The sequence below is a fragment of the Bos indicus x Bos taurus genome, chromosome 8 (assembly GCF_003369695.1).
Source record: "Bos indicus x Bos taurus breed Angus x Brahman F1 hybrid chromosome 8, Bos_hybrid_MaternalHap_v2.0, whole genome shotgun sequence".
In the NCBI taxonomy this organism is placed as follows: Eukaryota; Metazoa; Chordata; class Mammalia; order Artiodactyla; family Bovidae; genus Bos; species Bos indicus x Bos taurus.
This window is the reverse complement of record NC_040083.1, coordinates 88,713,983-88,730,487: the sequence shown is the minus strand read 5'-3', so window position 1 is coordinate 88,730,487 and position 16,505 is coordinate 88,713,983. Positions and strand designations below refer to the sequence as shown.

Sequence of the window (16,505 nt, the reverse complement as noted above, 5' to 3'; positions counted from 1 at the left end):
ACACTGGGGTCTGCCTCTGACCCAAGGCCCCACCAGAAACCCAGTGAACCTCTGGGATGGACTCGTTCCCGGCTTCTCAGGAAAGGTTTAAAGCAAAACACTGGCCTGAGCAGAGGCAGGACCCTTGCCAACCACACGTGAGGAACAGAGTGCAGCGGAACTCCTGCATTCTCTACAGGCTGCCCCCAGGGCCTCCCAGCGCAGCCCACAGGCACTCAGTCCCCTCCTCACGCTGAGCGCCCCTTTCTACAAAATGGGGCAGCAGCTGTCTCTCCCCTCCCCCAAGAGTCAGTCACCCTCACCTCCTCCTCTTCCTTCCACCCCCACCAAGCCAGCCCACTTCCACCCCTACCGGTCCAACTGACACCCCGAGGCCCTCCCTTTCTAGAACTTTCCCCTTGCCCCACCATCACTGTCAGCCTCCTGACCACTCCTCAGGATGTCTGAAGGACAGCCAGCCCCTCACTCCCTCTCCAGCGGCCCTCTCCTGGCTCAGCCTCCCCAGACCTCCCTCAACTTGCCCCAGGTCAGTGCCTGACCACCTGCCTGCCCTGCTGCCCTCGGACATATTCAGATCAGATCAGATCAGATCAGTCGCTCAGTCGTGTCGGACGTCTTAGACCAGACCAAACCACTCAAGAGGGTTTGGGGAGACGTTTTGGCTTCCTGTTAACCTGGTTAAGTCACCACCTCCAGGAAGCGCTCCTGGCTCCTTCCTCATTTTGCCTGGGTAGTTATCTCTCATACCCCTGGTGTGTTTATCTGGCTCCCAAAGCCTAGCAGGGAGCACAGCTCACCCTCCACAGTGCTCTGGGGGAGGGGGGGGTCTTTTTTAAATTCCATTTACTTTTGATGTGTAACAAGGGGCACTACCACCCCAGCTCCACTTCACCAAGGAAGGAATCACAGGGGACTTCAGGTGAGCACTTGCCACGGGGGAGATGCTGGGCAAGGGCCAGACACTAGGCGCCAGGCCACATCCCCCGCCCAGCTTCCCTGCTCAGGCACCACTCTGCACCTCCTCATCCAGCCCGAAGGTGGCCTGGCCAGGCTCCCTGCCTCCATCCAGAGTCTGTTCTCTATCCCGAGGTACCTATTAATCAAGGAGTACACCGAGTCCGTTTCCTCCAGGGACTGGCCTATCCTAGGTGGAGGCGGGCACCTCTTGTCAACAAATGGCTTGGATGAGCATTATTTTCAGTATTTTGATTCCTGGAGACTCTGTCCCAGGTCTTCGAGCCTGGCATAGTGGCTTGAAAGCAGCCACAGCTGATGCATGAATGGATGGCATGGCTTTGAGCCAACACAGCTATCACAGGATGGGCCCTGGGCTACAGGCCAAGCCCACGGGGATGTAGCCCAGACAGCGACAAGGCCGCAACCCACACTGAACGCAACACAAGATACACCAGGAGGCTGAGGAGGCTAGCAGGGGAAGCAGAGAGGGCTGCCTCCCAAGGAGCCAAGTCTTACAGGGGCCCACCATGTGGGTCACACGTCACCCTCAGCCTGGACCCAGGGTGGGGTCCCTACTCTCCAGCCCTTAGTAAGGAAGTGAGGTACAAGGTGGGTCCAGAAGCCCAGGCCAGGCGAGAGGCTCCGAATGGGACGCATTCAGCAATCCCAGAGCGTCCAGTGCAGACTAAATACACCCACAGAAATCCTACGCAGCTGTTTGGACACCAGGCCCTGGGGGACCTGTCAGGGTGGATGACGCTCCCAGCTCGGGACGCACCGGACGCGCTGAGCTCATTCCCAGGCCCGTGTCCACCACTACTGGCCCAAAAAAGCAACGCTCATCCCCCACCCTGAACTCGCCACAGCCTCCCACCCCCGCGCTTGTGCTTCTGTTCTTGCTTCATGGGGTAGAGACTGCTGGCTTCCTGTCCCAGCGCCCATGTCCCTTCATTCTAACAGTACCTTGATTCTCCATAGGAACAGTAGTTTGGCCAGTTTCCCTGGAGGCAGTTCTGGACAAAGAACTGTGAACAGAAGTGAGAAGGTAGGAATTCCAGGAAAGCTTCTTCAAGGAGGCTGACTCAACTTTATTTAAATTTTTTTTTTTTGGCTTCAGCCTTTCCTCCTTTTGCTGCCTGAAACTCAAACTTGATGGCTGGAGCTCTGCCAGCCACCTTGTGAACATGAAGGTACATGAAGACCAAAATCTCGTTCTAAGAACAGCCAAGTAGAAATCCAGAAAAACTGAGGACCCACACAACATCCTGAAGACTGTACACCTGCTTTCTCCTGCCTACCTCTAGACTTGATAATAAATTATTAAGCTCTTTAAATTACTGTGTTTTTCTTCTAGATCTGTTGCCAGCAGTTGTATATAATTACAAACTGACACAACCTCTTTGTAACACATTTACCAAACAGAAGCAGCAGCCAGAATAATGTTTTTAATGTAAATCAGAGCGTATCATTTCCCTACGTGGAATGTTTCTCCCTCAGATTAAACCCAAGCACATGGACTTGGCTGACCTTCTATCCAGCGTGTGCCATTTCATTTTCCCTTTACCTTTTGGTCTCAGCCATTTCTGGATATGCGGAGTTGCAAAGAATTGGACATGACTGAGCGACTGAACAACGAGGGCCACCTGCCTCGTGTCCCCAAATGGCCTTTTAAAAAACCCACATGAACAGCCAAAGGTCAGGAGGGTCCACGTCACACACAGTTGACTCCTCTTGGGGGAGGGAGTGTGGGGGCCGAATGTTTAGCTTTATGATATTGAAAGGGTTTGATGTTTGCTCTTTTTCAATAAGTGTGCATTGTTCTGTATGATTTTAAAGTGCAAAGCACAGAGCACACGCACACAGACACGCAGCCTCGATGCACTCAACCAGGGACACTGACTCTGAGACTGCTGACGGGAGGTTGCGTTAAGAATCAAAGCCTTAATTTCCAATGGATACAACTGGACAGAGCGCCCATCCTGCCGGCTTCCGTGGGTGTTTCTGCTGGGAGCCGAGGCTCTGGAGTGCACATTTAGCCTCCCCCACATCAAAGTGTCACACTGAGACAGGAGCCCATTAGAAAGACAAGGTCAGTACAATGTCACACCCATTACCTAACACATAATTGTGCTGGTTCAGGCGGAATGCACGACCCCACTTTAAATGTCAGGAGAATGGAACCCCAAGGGGTCTCTGAGCCCATCCCTCAGAGGTTGTCAGAGCCTGTCATACAGCAGCCTTCCACCCGAGTGACTGGGAATCATGTCAGGGTGTTGGGACAGAGAAAAATAGGGTAAGGGATGTTTCAGGAAACCATACTCATGTCTGTGCATGTATGTGTGTGCATACACATATACACATGCACGTGTGTATCAGAGTATATATGTGCATGTATGCACTGTGTGTGCATCTGTGTGTGTCCACACTCAGTGTATTGTGGACATACAGGTACCTATATTTATTCATGTTCATTCATGCATCTATATACCTTTGGGTGTGTGCACATGAGTACGTGTGTGCATATGTGTTCGTGCATGCCTGTGTGTGCCTGTGTGTGCATGTGTGTGCATGCACGCCTATGCAGTATGTGCAGCACACAAGTCCCGATCTAGCACTGTGTTCCCAGATGTGCCTAGTGACTGAAGGCGAGGGTCCTACTAGGCAGGAACCGTGGGCCAAGGGTGTTGTCTGAGGTCTGTCCTGCTCACACTGCACCTTGTCTTCCAGCTATCTGTAGAGTCACAGAGAGGACACCACTCACCACCACACGTAAAGTGTCAGTACTCTGTCAGCTACAGAATGCTAAACCAATGTTCAAAGTGCCCTCACTGGCATCCCCAGGGAACCCATGAAGGGGAGTCTGGGTGACCACTGTGGACAACTACAGGGGTGCCTGCTCAGGCTTGTCTGTGGGGTTTGCCCAACAGGGCAGGGGAAGCCCCACTTACTCTCCAGGCCCTGTGGCCAGGACAGTGGAAAGACACACACCTGACCATACCTTCCCCTCCCCAGCCAGGGGCAGAGAACCCAACAGCCACCCCAAAAACCATACCCTGCCAGTGCTGGAGCCCAACGTCCTCATCATCAGGCTGTCCCCCACCCTGGGCTCCCCTCCCCAGCCCAGCCCCTAGTCCAGCCCCAGGCTGTGCCCCCTCCTCCCCTCCCTGCCCTCAATGCTCTCCTCCCCACTTCTGGCTCTGTTGCTGATGTCACCCCCTTGCCAAATGACCTTGCCTCAATGCTCTCCTCCCCACTTCTGGCTGTGTCGCTGATGTCACCCCCTTGCCAAATGACCTTGCCTCTTCAGGAATCAGAAACAGGTTTCAGAAGCTCTCTGTTCACACACACAACAAACAGTTTATTGTTTCAACTTCAGTTTCCCCAGAACTTAGAATGGATCGCGGGAGCAGCACTTTAGCTGCAGAGGCCATGCAGTCTTGTAGCTGAGTCTTGCTGCAACACCCCCACTCCCCTTCCCCAATGGAAGAGTGTCCAGGACACAGCTTTCCCCTCCAGCCACTTAGGGGCAAACAAGCTTGTCAGGATGTCCCCACATGCCTGAACCCTTCCTCGTTCTTTCACCTCAACCCAGGCACGTGTGTGCCACACATGTGCTGCATGGAACCCAGGAATGAGACACGGCGCTGCGGTGACAGATGTACAAAGCAACCAACTAATCAGCAATCAGCAGTGGTGATGGGCAAGTGCTGAGAAGGGCATATGCAGGGTGGGTGTAGGGCCGCAGGGATCCCCCAGCAGAGGGACCAGTGGAGGGAGGGACCAACCACCTGTGCAACACCACTCTACACTTCACACATGCACTGTCTCTTTGGAAGGTGTGCGGTGCCCAAGCACGGCATGTGCACCTGTCTCTGAGCCCAGATAGCTTAGCACTGGCAAAAAGAAGATAACCCCCCTCCCCTGGCCCGACTTTACTGGTCAGCCTGCCCCTGGGGAGGAATGTGTGTCTTCCAGGGTTGCTGACACCATGGGGAGCTCGGCACAAGATGTGCTCCTAGGCTTGTTTCCCCAAGGACCAAAGGATGCTATGTGCACCAGGAGATATTTGAAATGCCACTCAAACTGGTGCTTCAGGCCTCACTTAGGCCTACAGAGAGAGCAAACTTAGATAAATGACACTGTTGAAAAGTTCTGTCTTAACATGGAATTTATTTGCATTCTTAATTTTCTCTTAATCATATAAGACTTTCCTACCTTCAAAAGTAACTCCAAGGGTTCTTAACTCCACTAATATAACTTAAATAAAATACCTAAACATTCCCCCAAGAGGCAGAGAGAAATTTACTTTAAAAGACTGCAGTTAGAGGGGCTTCCCTGGTGGCTCAGATGGTGAAGAACTGCCTGCCATTCTGCAACACTTTATATTGCTTTGTAAAAACTTAATATATTAAATTTTTATGCCTCCTCTATACTATATTCAAGTCAGTGAGAATATATTATATCCCAAACATTAACCTGTGAAGCTGTGTCTAATGTTCCACAACCCAGCCCATTTCTTGGTGTCTACTCTTGCCATTTTTTTTGCCCTTTTTGCACTTACATAAAAATGAGAAGTGGCTTCTTCTCTTGCACGGTTTTTATGACCTCAAGGTAAAAGTAACAAGAATCTGTTCCTGCCATTTCTTTGACCTCTTTGCATTTACATAAAAATGAGAAGTGACCTCATGTCCCTGCATATACTTCATGCTTATTATGACCACAAGGTAAAAGTAACAAGAGACTCCACCCTCTTAGGCCTTTACACTGGAATTCCCTAACAACTCAGTGTAGTACTGGACAGAAGAAACCACTCTTACTCTCAATTTTCCTGCGTCCCAAAATCTTTCTTGAAAATAAAGTGTTCAGCAAACAAAAGACAAACAATCTATGGGAAAATATTTGGAAAAAAATACTTATAAATGCCTGGGACTAGAATTCCTAATAAGTGCAATTATTGCTAGTAACTGGGCTTCCCAAATGGCTCAGTGGTAAAGAATCCACCTGGCAATGCAGGAGCCACAGGAGATGCAGGTTTGACCTCTGGGTTGGGAAGATCCCCCAGAGGAGGAAATGGTAACCCACTCCTGTATTCTTGCCTGGGAAATCCCATGAACAGAGGAGTCTGGTGGGCTACAGTTCATGGGGTCACAAAAAGTCAGACATGAGTGAGCACACACTGAACACAAACACACATTCCTAACAACTACAGAAAGAGAAGCTCTAACAAACTACAGAGCTCTGGCCCAATAGAACAAATAATTAAAAATGTACACGTACATAACCAGCCAATAAACATAAAGTGCGAATGTCCCTACAAGTGAAGCTATGTTCATTAACACTGGTCCCCAAGCTGGCACAACTGGTTCTCGCGACTGCCACGCATGGCAGATACCAAGGACCATCCTGGCAGCAGGTGTATCGAAAAGCCAGAGGAAATGACAACCCTACGTGCTCATCCACAATACATGAGTAGCATACCAGGAAGAAAGGCGGGGGGGAGGGGGGCTTGCCTTTTGTTTTTACCAATTAAACTGGCATATCTCTGTCCTCTATAGGATACTGAAGTGCTGCGATTCATGGGGTCGCAAAGAGTCGGACATGACCGAGCGACTGAACTGAACTGAAAGCTGGAAGTACATGGCTGACCATGTATGTATCAACAAAAATTAAGACTGATCACAAAATGACTCAATTTCAAGGCAGATGACACAGACAGTGCTCTTTTTACACCAGACCCCGTGATGACCCCCACGTGGGTGTGTGCTCAGTTGTGTCTGACTCTGTGACCCCGTGGACTGTAGCCCTCTATGCTCCTCTGTCCATGGAATTCTCTAGGCAAGAATACTGGAGTGGTTGCCATTTCCTTCTCCAGGGGATCTTCTTGACACAGGGATGGAACCCACATTCCTGTGTGGCAGGCAGATTCTTTACCATTGAGATATCAGGGAAGCCTCACTTCTACTCCCAAAAAAGAAGATGGGGCATTTCAATGCCTAGACCAGGGACTGCAGTTCAGAAACAAGGCAGGGGAAGGAGCACAGGGTGGAAAGACAGCTGGGGCGGGGGGAGGAAAGAAAACAGAGGCAGCGCCCCTACCGCCCTGTTGGCTTCCCCTTAAGCCAGCCCCAAGGGGCAGTGGCCAAGTCCAGATCTTTGCCCCTAAAATCTCACAGGGACCAAGGACCAACGTTCAGCTGGATCCCACTGGGGCTTCTATAAGGTGTCAACTTGGCTAAACTGCAAGATAGATTGAGAAACAAAGGGGATTTTACCTTATCTTGCCCCTTCTCGAAACTTCCAATTGTTTCTAGAAGGCTTCAGCAATCTTGGCTCTGAAAATAATAGGAAACAAAAATATTGAAACACTTCAACTATCCACATAAACTCAACAATACTTCTGGAAAGGCACCAAAAAGAAACCCCTGCCTTCACTTCTGGACCCCCGCAGCTAATTCTCTGACCCAGGACGGCTCAGCATTTGTGCACTGTGCTAGCAGGAGGAGGGAGGGAGTATGCAGTCACTCGTCCATGAATAAAGGAAGTATAACCTCTCAGTCACCCAGGTTCAGATCTGGTCCCCAGCCACTGATCACCACCACTTCCCTGCAGAACAAGCCATTCAAATAGCCAGAGTCACTGTCAGCTGAGAGTCCATCAATCAAAAAACTATTATCTATTGTCTCCTGACTTCAGATATGTATTCTTTAGAGCTCATCTTCATTGAAATCCAAAGGCAGCAGGCAATAAAGGAAAAACAGATACAGAGAACATATTTACAAGAAAATGATTTCCTAAAGGATCCATTTAATTCATTTTTTTCTTTGTTTTTAAGCCAAAACAGCAGAATTTCCCCAGCTGTGTAGCCAGTCTCTATATCATACATTACCCCTTCCCAGTGCAGGATGGAGCCCTCAAAATAGGAATCCTCAAATCCAGTAAGATCACTGACTCTCAGATAAAGAGAATCAGAATTGCAAAACCAGAGGTCACCGTGTAGGATTAAAGGTTTTAGAGGCTGGTTAAATGGATGCTGACCCCTCTATGATTGCAAATGATCCAACATATTTTTAAAACCTCGGAATCAAACCCTAGCAATTTGTGTGGTTGGAATTATTTTTTTCTTTTGCTTTAAGGGTTGATACAATTCCTGCCATTTTTCTTAAGACAGCTGAGAAATAAGAGATGCTCCCTGGAAACACGGTTACTGTCTCATCTCTCCCACACAGCTCCTGGGGAGTGGGACCATCAAGTCTGCAGCACAGAGATTCGTTGGTACCCCTCTCTTACATGTCCACCCAGGACACTTGATTTCCAGGGCCACCCAGGACCACCTCTGGTGCTCAACAGCTCGGGTCAGCAGATGAAACCTCAAAGTGACAGGCAGAGATGATTGGGATTCACCCGGCTCCACTGTGCTGTGCTGCCTATGACTGGGTCTGGGTCTTTCCTATACCAGCAGCTGCTTCTGATGGCCGATTTACAAGCAAAAATATCTTCAGATGAGCCAGCAGGGAAGTGTCCCTGGACAAAGTTATATTCATCCAAGACAGAGAACCTGTGTCCCCTGTTTAAATGCTGGAGGAGGGGCTGGCACAACTGACGGACAGGCGGTGGGCAAACGCAATGAACCGTGGGATGTACCTGTTCACACGGGGCTTTCCTATCACGCGGGCAGGCGGGGCACAGCAGCCACCTGGGGACCGCTGAAGACACTTCAGGGAACAAGAAAGCGAGTCACCCAGAAGTAAGAGGTTTAGGTAAACAACGTGAATACCAAGAATTATAAAACTGAAAAACTCTTCTCTTCTAGAAATTCAGTAAGTCTTTGTCACTTCAATAAACAGAAGCCCAGAGCTGCTTGTTCTGTGGTTGGAGGACAAGTTGCGTATCATATTCACTCTAATTTCACAGTATTGAGCAACAGATGAAAGAAAGCAGGCGAGGGCAGGTGTGGGTGTGGGGGTGGGTGTGTGTGGGGGTGGGTGTGTGTGTGTGTGTCTTAATCACTGCACACAATGCACTTGGACGCGGACACCCTCACTTTCCACCTTCAGGCCAAGTCTGCCTATCTCCCCTCTGTCAAACAGCTTCAAGCCCCCATGTTCCTGAGTGAAAACACTAACGGCTCAGTCAACCGCGAGGCCCCGTGGGGCCCCATTGTCTGCACCCTTTACCACAGCAATTTTTCTCTTCTCTCCCAACATAAAACCCACAGGCTATAATTAATTACCACCACACTGAAGAAGCTAAAAGACATGCTCTGTATGCAATTACTAACCATGTCATTCTTTTTCTCTCCCCAAACTTGAAACTTTTTACTTTGCATTGGGGTACAGCCGATTAACAATGTTGTGATGGTTTCAGGTGAAGAGCAAACGGGCTCAGCCACACATACACGTGTCCACTCTCCCCTAGACTTCCCTCTCATCCAGGCTGACACGTAATCCTGAGCAGAGTTCCATGCACTATCCAGTAGGTCCTTGTTGGTTGTCCATTTTAAATACAGCAACGTGTATATGACCTTCCCAAACTCCCTGTCTCTTCCCCCTGGCAACCGTAAGTTCATTTTCTAAGTCTGTGAGTCTCTTTCTCTAACCATTATCATTCTAATTATGCATCTCCTCTGACTATGCACGTGTGTGCCTGCTCAGTCACTTCAGTGTCTGACTCTGTGCGACTCCATGGAGTAGTTGGCCAGACTCCTCTGTCCATGGGATTCTCCAGGCAAGAATACTGGAGTGGGTTGCCATCCACTTCCCAACCCAGGGATTGACCCTGTGTCTTCTGTGTCTCCTGCACTGCAGGTGTATTCTTTACCGCTGAGCCACCAGGGAAGTCCCTCTGACTCTGCATATGTGCTTATAATTCACATAATGCACGGTCCATTTGCAGAAGAAAGGAATGAAATAAATCAGGAAAGAAGTGTTTCCCTCTCACACGGCAGGAGAAACTTGACTTTCACCCCCACCCCCACCACACCTCCAACCCTGTAGGAGGGTGTGGGAGCCCCAGTGTCCATGCCCTGAAGGCAGCTGTCTCAGGACTGTTCATAACAGTAGCACAGAGCCCCGGTGAAGGGGGTCTTTGTCTTGCATGCATCTTGCCTACACTCTGCCAACGTGACCTCACCTTCTGAAGGCCCCTTGCCTCAGCAGTAACCCAGTGTTCTCTTTAGCGCATGGAGAAGACACAAGCACATCCCAGGCACAGGACTCTATGGTGAAAACGGCCTTGTTCCAGGTCTGGCGTCTCCATTTTCCAGCTGTATGTCCTTGGGGAAGTTACTGGACTTTTCTGTGCTTCTGTGTCCTCCTCCAGAAAGTAGGCCTAATAATAGTACCTATCTCATTTGGTTCTTGTGAAGATCCATGACTAACCTATATGAAGAGCTTAAAACAGTGTCTGGTTGCTAGGAAACACTGAGGAACTATCGACTAGGACTCTCCCTACCTGTGAGGCAGAGCCAATTATACCTAACTTGTTAATCACCTACCTTGTGAGATATATTGGGTAGGCCAAAAAGTTTATTTGGGTTTTTCTGTAACATTTTATGCAAAAATCCGAATGAACTTTTGGGACAACCCAATAAATATTAGGGTTTGGCCCCCAGCATGTGTAAGCACATTCCCCACCCGCCCTCAATCAGGGCTCTGACCGCCTCCTCCTGTCACGGGAAATTCAGAGCTCAGTGCCTGGGTGTGCCTGGGGCCACGGCCACACTCTCCCGGGAGCAGGAGCCCAGCTTCTGTTGGTTGTGGATGGGGAGGAGCCTCGAACCTCATCTGCTGAACTTCCTGACTTCAGCCCAGAAGCCCACCCTGGAGGTGCCCAGGCACTCCGCTCACACGCCGTCTCTAGGGGCAACATCCACATGCACTGGGGCCTCGGGGTGACACCTGCCAAGATTCCAGGTCCAGGCCCTCTGACCCAGCAGTTTTCTGCCTGGAATTCAGCTGGGCACACCCCCACGTGCACAAGATGCCCAAGTACGAGACTGCTGACAGGAAAACTCTGGAAATACCCAGGAGTCCATGGTCCATCGGTTTATATGCATGTGTGCATATATGTATGTGTTTGCGTGTATAAACGTGCATATGCACATACACTACATGTGTGTAAGCTGATTTGTGTATGAGCTATGGCACACCTACAGGATGTACAGCTGTTCAAAAATAAAGTGGTCACAGGGATGAAACGATGTTCAAGATGCTTAGTTCAGTAAAAATGTAAGGTTCCCAACACTGTTATATATGCTATTTGTGCAGACACAGGGTACGTGACCAAGTGCATATGTACATAGTTTACTCAAAACTATCTGATTAGATCAGCATTTAATCAAGATCAGCTGGCAGTGAGAGACTAGAGACTCTGGTCTGAAGCAGGGGTGTATTTCATTTTCTAAAAAAAATATTTTATTTGTTTGGCTATGTTTTGCCTGGAGAATCCCAGGGACGGAGGAGCCTGGTGGACTGCCGTCTATGGGGTCGCACAGAGTCGGGCATGACTAAAGCAACTTAGCAGCAGCATCCCAGTCTTAGCTGTAGCATGTGGGATCTAGTTCCCTGACCAGGGGTTGAACCCAGGCCTCCTGCACTGGGAGTGCAGAGTCTTAGCCACTGGACCACCAGGGAAGTTCTGGCTGTATTTCAGTTTTGATGATGTGTATTCTTCAGTACTCAGAGAAGGCAATGGCACCCCACTCAAGTACTCTTGCCTGGAAAATCCCATGGACGGAGGAGCCTAGAAGGCTGCAGTCCATGGGGTCGTTGGGAGTGGGACAGACTGAGCGACTTCACTTTCACTTTTCACTTTCACGCACTGGAGAAGGAAATGGCAACCCACTCCAGTGTTCTTGCCTGGAGAATCCCAGGGACCGGGGAGACTGGTGGGCTGCCTGTCTATGGGGTGGCACAGAGTCGGACACGACTGAAGCGACTTAGCAGCAGTAGCAGCATTCTTCAGTACTAATTCTTACCACATGCTTTCCTAATTAAAATATTTTAAATCTGATACTAAAAGTAAAATGTATTAAATGTGAGATATTGGAAAATTAAAGTTGGAGAAAACATTTATGGCAATTTCTAAAAACACAAGTTATTTTAACTATTAAAAACATGATTCCCTTTTTGAAATTTACTAAATGCACTTCATTAAAATGGAAGTTTTCAAGAACAGGAGCAGACCTGACATCATCTCTAGCCTCTCCGGCGTTTTGGACATTTTGTTGGCACTGTTTAGCCTAAGAAAACTCAGACAGAGGACAGCATTTCCGTGCAGGTGAGTGCCCCAGATCCCAGCCTCAGCTGAAGTACCCTGGGAAGTGGGAGGGCCAGGCTGGCAGGCAGGCAGCAAGAGGAACAGAGACCTGGAACTCAGTGAAGAACAAGGGACCTGTGGGCAGTCAGGCTGCCAGGTGGGAGGAGAAGAGGGGAGAGGAGGGAGGAGGGAAGCGGGGAGGGGAGGAGAGAGCGGCCCAGCAGGAACTGTGCCTCATCCTCCGCGTGGCAGGGCTCCCCAGCACTGTTGTATGGTTAAATATGATAATGCTGGATATTCAGATCGTTTGTCAATTTCTTACTTAAAATTCACTTTTAAAGACTGATTGTTTTATCAAGAAGGCTTTCTTTCTAGAATGCAGAGTCTATCTGCAGAGGTCAGGAGCCACACAGAGAACACCGGGAAAAGGTCCTAAGGCTCTGCCCTTAACACACACGGGGGAGGGGGGCGGGTGGGGGTGGGGCAGGAAACAGGCTCAGAACTTATTCACCACGTTTGTTTCCTTCTACTGGGAAATACTGCACATAACCTGCATGACTTATATTCATTTGACTCACTTCTCAGTTTTCTATTGAGTGAAGTGAGTGAAGTCGCTCAGTCTTGTCAGACTCTTTGCGACCCCATGGACTGTAGCCTATCAGGCTCCTCCTTCCATGGGATTTTCCAGGCGAGAGTGCTGGAGTGGACTGCCATTTCCTTCTCCAGGTCAGTCTTCTATTAGTTAAGCTATTTTTGAAAAGGCGTATTTTCTATGCTATTAAACACAATCAACATCTACAGCATTTTTTGTACTTCTTTCAAGGCAACTAAATGCCTTAATTCAGCTCATGTTTATTCTCCCCCTAACAGGGAAGGCAGCAAAGTGTGGGGGCCAGAGTGTAGACTCTGAGGCAAGCTTGCCCAGGTTCAGGTCTAGGTGCTGCCATTTCTCAGCTGTGTGACCTAGAACAAGTCACTACCCCTCTCCTCAGCTGCTCCCTCAGCCTCTCCACTCCCCTCAGCTATTCCCCCAGCCCCTCCACCTCCCTACTATTCCCTCAGCCTCTCCACCCCTATGCTACTCCCTCAGCATCCCCGCCCCTCACTGCCCACCCCCCCACCGCCCCCACCCCCCCCACCCCTCCCACCCCACCCACCCCCTCCCCCCCCCCGCCCCCGCCTCACTCTCCCACCCCCACTACTCCCTCAGCATCCCCCGCCTCACTCCCCAACCCCCACTACTCCCTCAGTCCCCCCACCTCCTCACCTACTCCTTTAACCACCCCCACCCCCTCAGCTACTCTGCTGAGGAAGCTGCATGAATGAGGAATTTGAGACACACGTGCACACCACAGGAGCATACTGTAGTATATACGTGCCTACTACACTGAATCAATGTTAACACAGAAACGAAAGGACACTGCACTGTTGTGATACAGTGGGGAAACCCCCCAGTGCTGGCAAAGATCCACCAGAACCTCACAGCCACACACAGTCACCCTGTAGCAGAAACAAGTGTCGGGGGGAAGCGGGTTTCTCAAGCCAACACCAATCCCCATGGTGGTCTACTCTGTGATCTGGCTGGCCTAGAATGAAAGATTCTCTTTCTAAAACACATCGTCATGACATCAGCTTTTACTACCAACCCCTGGTCCACGAACCTGAAAAGTTCTAGACTCTGGGTGCATCCTCTGACTCCAAACTCCATCAAGCCCTTTCTGCCGAGGTCCATGCGTGGGCTGGAAAGAATTTCCAGACATAAGGCAGAATGAGAAGAGAGTAGAGTTCATTAGAGCTGTTAGAACATCAGGCTGGCTCAAGGGAGAGCCGACCCCTTTTGAAGGCTAGTAGCCAATTTTTATAGCCTCACCCTCCACCCCAAAATTCTCTGGAATTTTCCAGGGAAAATTCCTACTGGAATGGCGGCATTAGATAATTGGTTAGGATGCTCCAGGGCGGGCAACAGCATCAGTATTTTACCTAATAAGGGGTCAGGGAACTGGGAGGCTCAGAGCAACAGCTGCTATGGGGTTTGGTCAGTTTTAGAGATTTTGTCCAGTGACCTTGGAAGGGGCTCCACACTTTCTTTCAGAACTAGACTTGGCTGCCCCAGAGTGACCTCTACCCTCTGTTTACAAGATGTGCCATGGCACCACCCAGGGCCCCCTTCAGGCCGCACCCCTCCCACTCTCCTACAGGGCTTAGTGCACAGCCCAGACTCGCCCCAGATATCCTGGCTGGAGCTCCCTGTGTGGTTTCAGGGGCTGAAAACCAGCAGAAATGCCAGCACACTGCCTGCCTTCCCCAGGGTGATCCTGCCTTTCTGCTCCACACATCCCAGCTACACCCCACAGAAGCATCTCCGTCACACTCATCCCCCTAAATCCCGGCTGTCACTACAATTTGGCTCATGGACCAGGGCAGCCTGAAAACTGCCCTCAGAGATGGATGGCTGGATTTGGCTGAGATTCAATTACTGGGTCTTGTGAAGAATTATAAGCAATAGGAATAATGAATATCCTACCAAAAGGCGAAGGTGAGATGGTGGTCAGGCACTCCTGACAGATTCCACCAGCACTGCTCACAATGGAGATTTCTACTGTGCTTTGCTGTGAGTGCACTGTGAGAAACCCAGGGCATTAGACCCTTACCACTGTGAGTGAGTCAGGGAACCACATCCCCCGTGGGCAACTCCCTGGAGTGTGCACATGCCTGATCATAAACACTGGCCACCTGAAGGGGCCTGTGGGGCAAGAGACTTGGCACTGGACACAGGACACCACCAGTCGCGTGGCCTCCTGCTGTCTCTGGGACCTCCAGTCCCCAGCGAACCCTGGGGAGACAGGTTTTGCGTTGCTGCTGTGGAGGAGAAACAGACTCAAAAAATGCAATAACTGGTCTGGAGCCACGATCAGAGCTGGGACTCCCTCCCTCCAGGATCTCGCAGCACCCAGAGGCCTTGTCAGCACCTCTTGGGCTCTGGGAGGGCCCACCGGGCTGGGGGTGGGGCAGGTGTGTCAGAGCAGGGCAGAAACCACTCTGGGGCAGCTCTGTGTCTCCAGCTGGAGCTGATGCCCCTTCTGCCCTGGAGCCAGCAGCTCCCACCCTTCCTTCTCCAGGAACTCGGGGCAGAGATGAGGAGCCATCCCAGCCCCACAGCGAGCACTTCAGAAACAGTGGTTCCTTCCCTTCACCATTCAGTGAAGATGTCACAGAACCTTCCCAGAAAGAATCATCTGGAATCTGGGGTAGGTGGAGGACTGCATGCAGGGCTGCCCAAGGCAACACCCTACACCCCCAGGTGGTCACGGCCCCCTCCAAGTGTCCACAGGGAAGGAAGCACCTGTGGTTACACCAGGAGACTGGACTCCTCTTGTCCTGCATGGGGCCGCCAGACCTAACCCGGCTGCAGAAGGACAAGAAGGTCTCTGCCAAGGCAGGAGGGACTGGCTTGGGAGCCTCACCAAGCCCAGGCCCAAACGGGGATTTCTTTTTTAAGTCTGAAACCACAAAATGCCACTCTCTTTGCTTCATATCTAGTGATTCCTTAAAAATATATAGCAGAGGTACGAAGTGAGGCCAGCTTGACCACAGGCCGTCATCCAGCTTGAATGGGCAAGGGCTGGAGCCAACATAAAGCCCTGTCCTTTCAGCCCTGCCCCTTCCCTGGACATGACCGTCCCGCCCGGCTTGGCAAACCCGTCAGGGATCCCACATGCTTCTGCAAAAGCTCCATGAAGGCCCAGGTCACCTCATCCTGGCAGGACACAAAAGAACAGTCATCAGCCCATCATCTCAGGTCCAGTTCCCCCTCAGGAATTTGTGCACACACCACCTGCACAGACCTCTGAGTCTGATTCACCGGCTTGCACACCCCTTCAAGGAGACTTCCAGGAACGTCAACTCGGCCCTGGGCTCAGCTGAGCACCTTGTGGCAAAGCTTGCTATTTTGAGACTCTGCTGCCTTTGAACCACGTTCAAACCACACCAGCTACAGCCAGGCAATGGTAGACCAAGGGGCCTCTGTCTGTCTGACCCTGAGGTGCCTTGGAAACTACCAGGAAGGTCAGAAGGGTATGGAGCCCAGCTAGATGGCTGGATTAGAAAAGGCGTGTCCCTCTGGACTGTAGGAAGGTGCCTGGGAGTCTCTTCTGCTAGAATTCCCAGGGTGAGTTTGAGTCCAAGTCACAGTGAGGATTTCACTCTGCAGCCACCACACAGGGAAGAGACCATCACAAGCCACTGCTGGCCGGACCCCAACTCTATTAACCTTCAACCTGCCCGGAGCCCAG

General features: G+C 50.7%; 1 protein-coding gene across 2 annotated transcripts in view; it reads right to left on the bottom strand.

Moving 5' to 3' along the window:
- SEMA4D (semaphorin 4D) overlaps positions 1-13,976 on the bottom strand; it is a 53,114-nt gene extending 39,138 nt beyond the window's left edge. The window contains exons 1-2 of one of the 2 annotated variants that reach the window (XM_027550364.1): positions 13,875-13,976; positions 7,230-7,289 (exon numbers count right to left, since the gene is read on the bottom strand). The gene's annotated coding sequence lies outside the window, so the exon portion shown is untranslated. The remainder of the gene's footprint in view (positions 1-7,229; positions 7,290-13,874) is intronic. The other variant, XM_027550363.1, reaches the window with a different exon arrangement.
- Between the last annotated feature and the right edge of the window lie 2,529 nt (positions 13,977-16,505).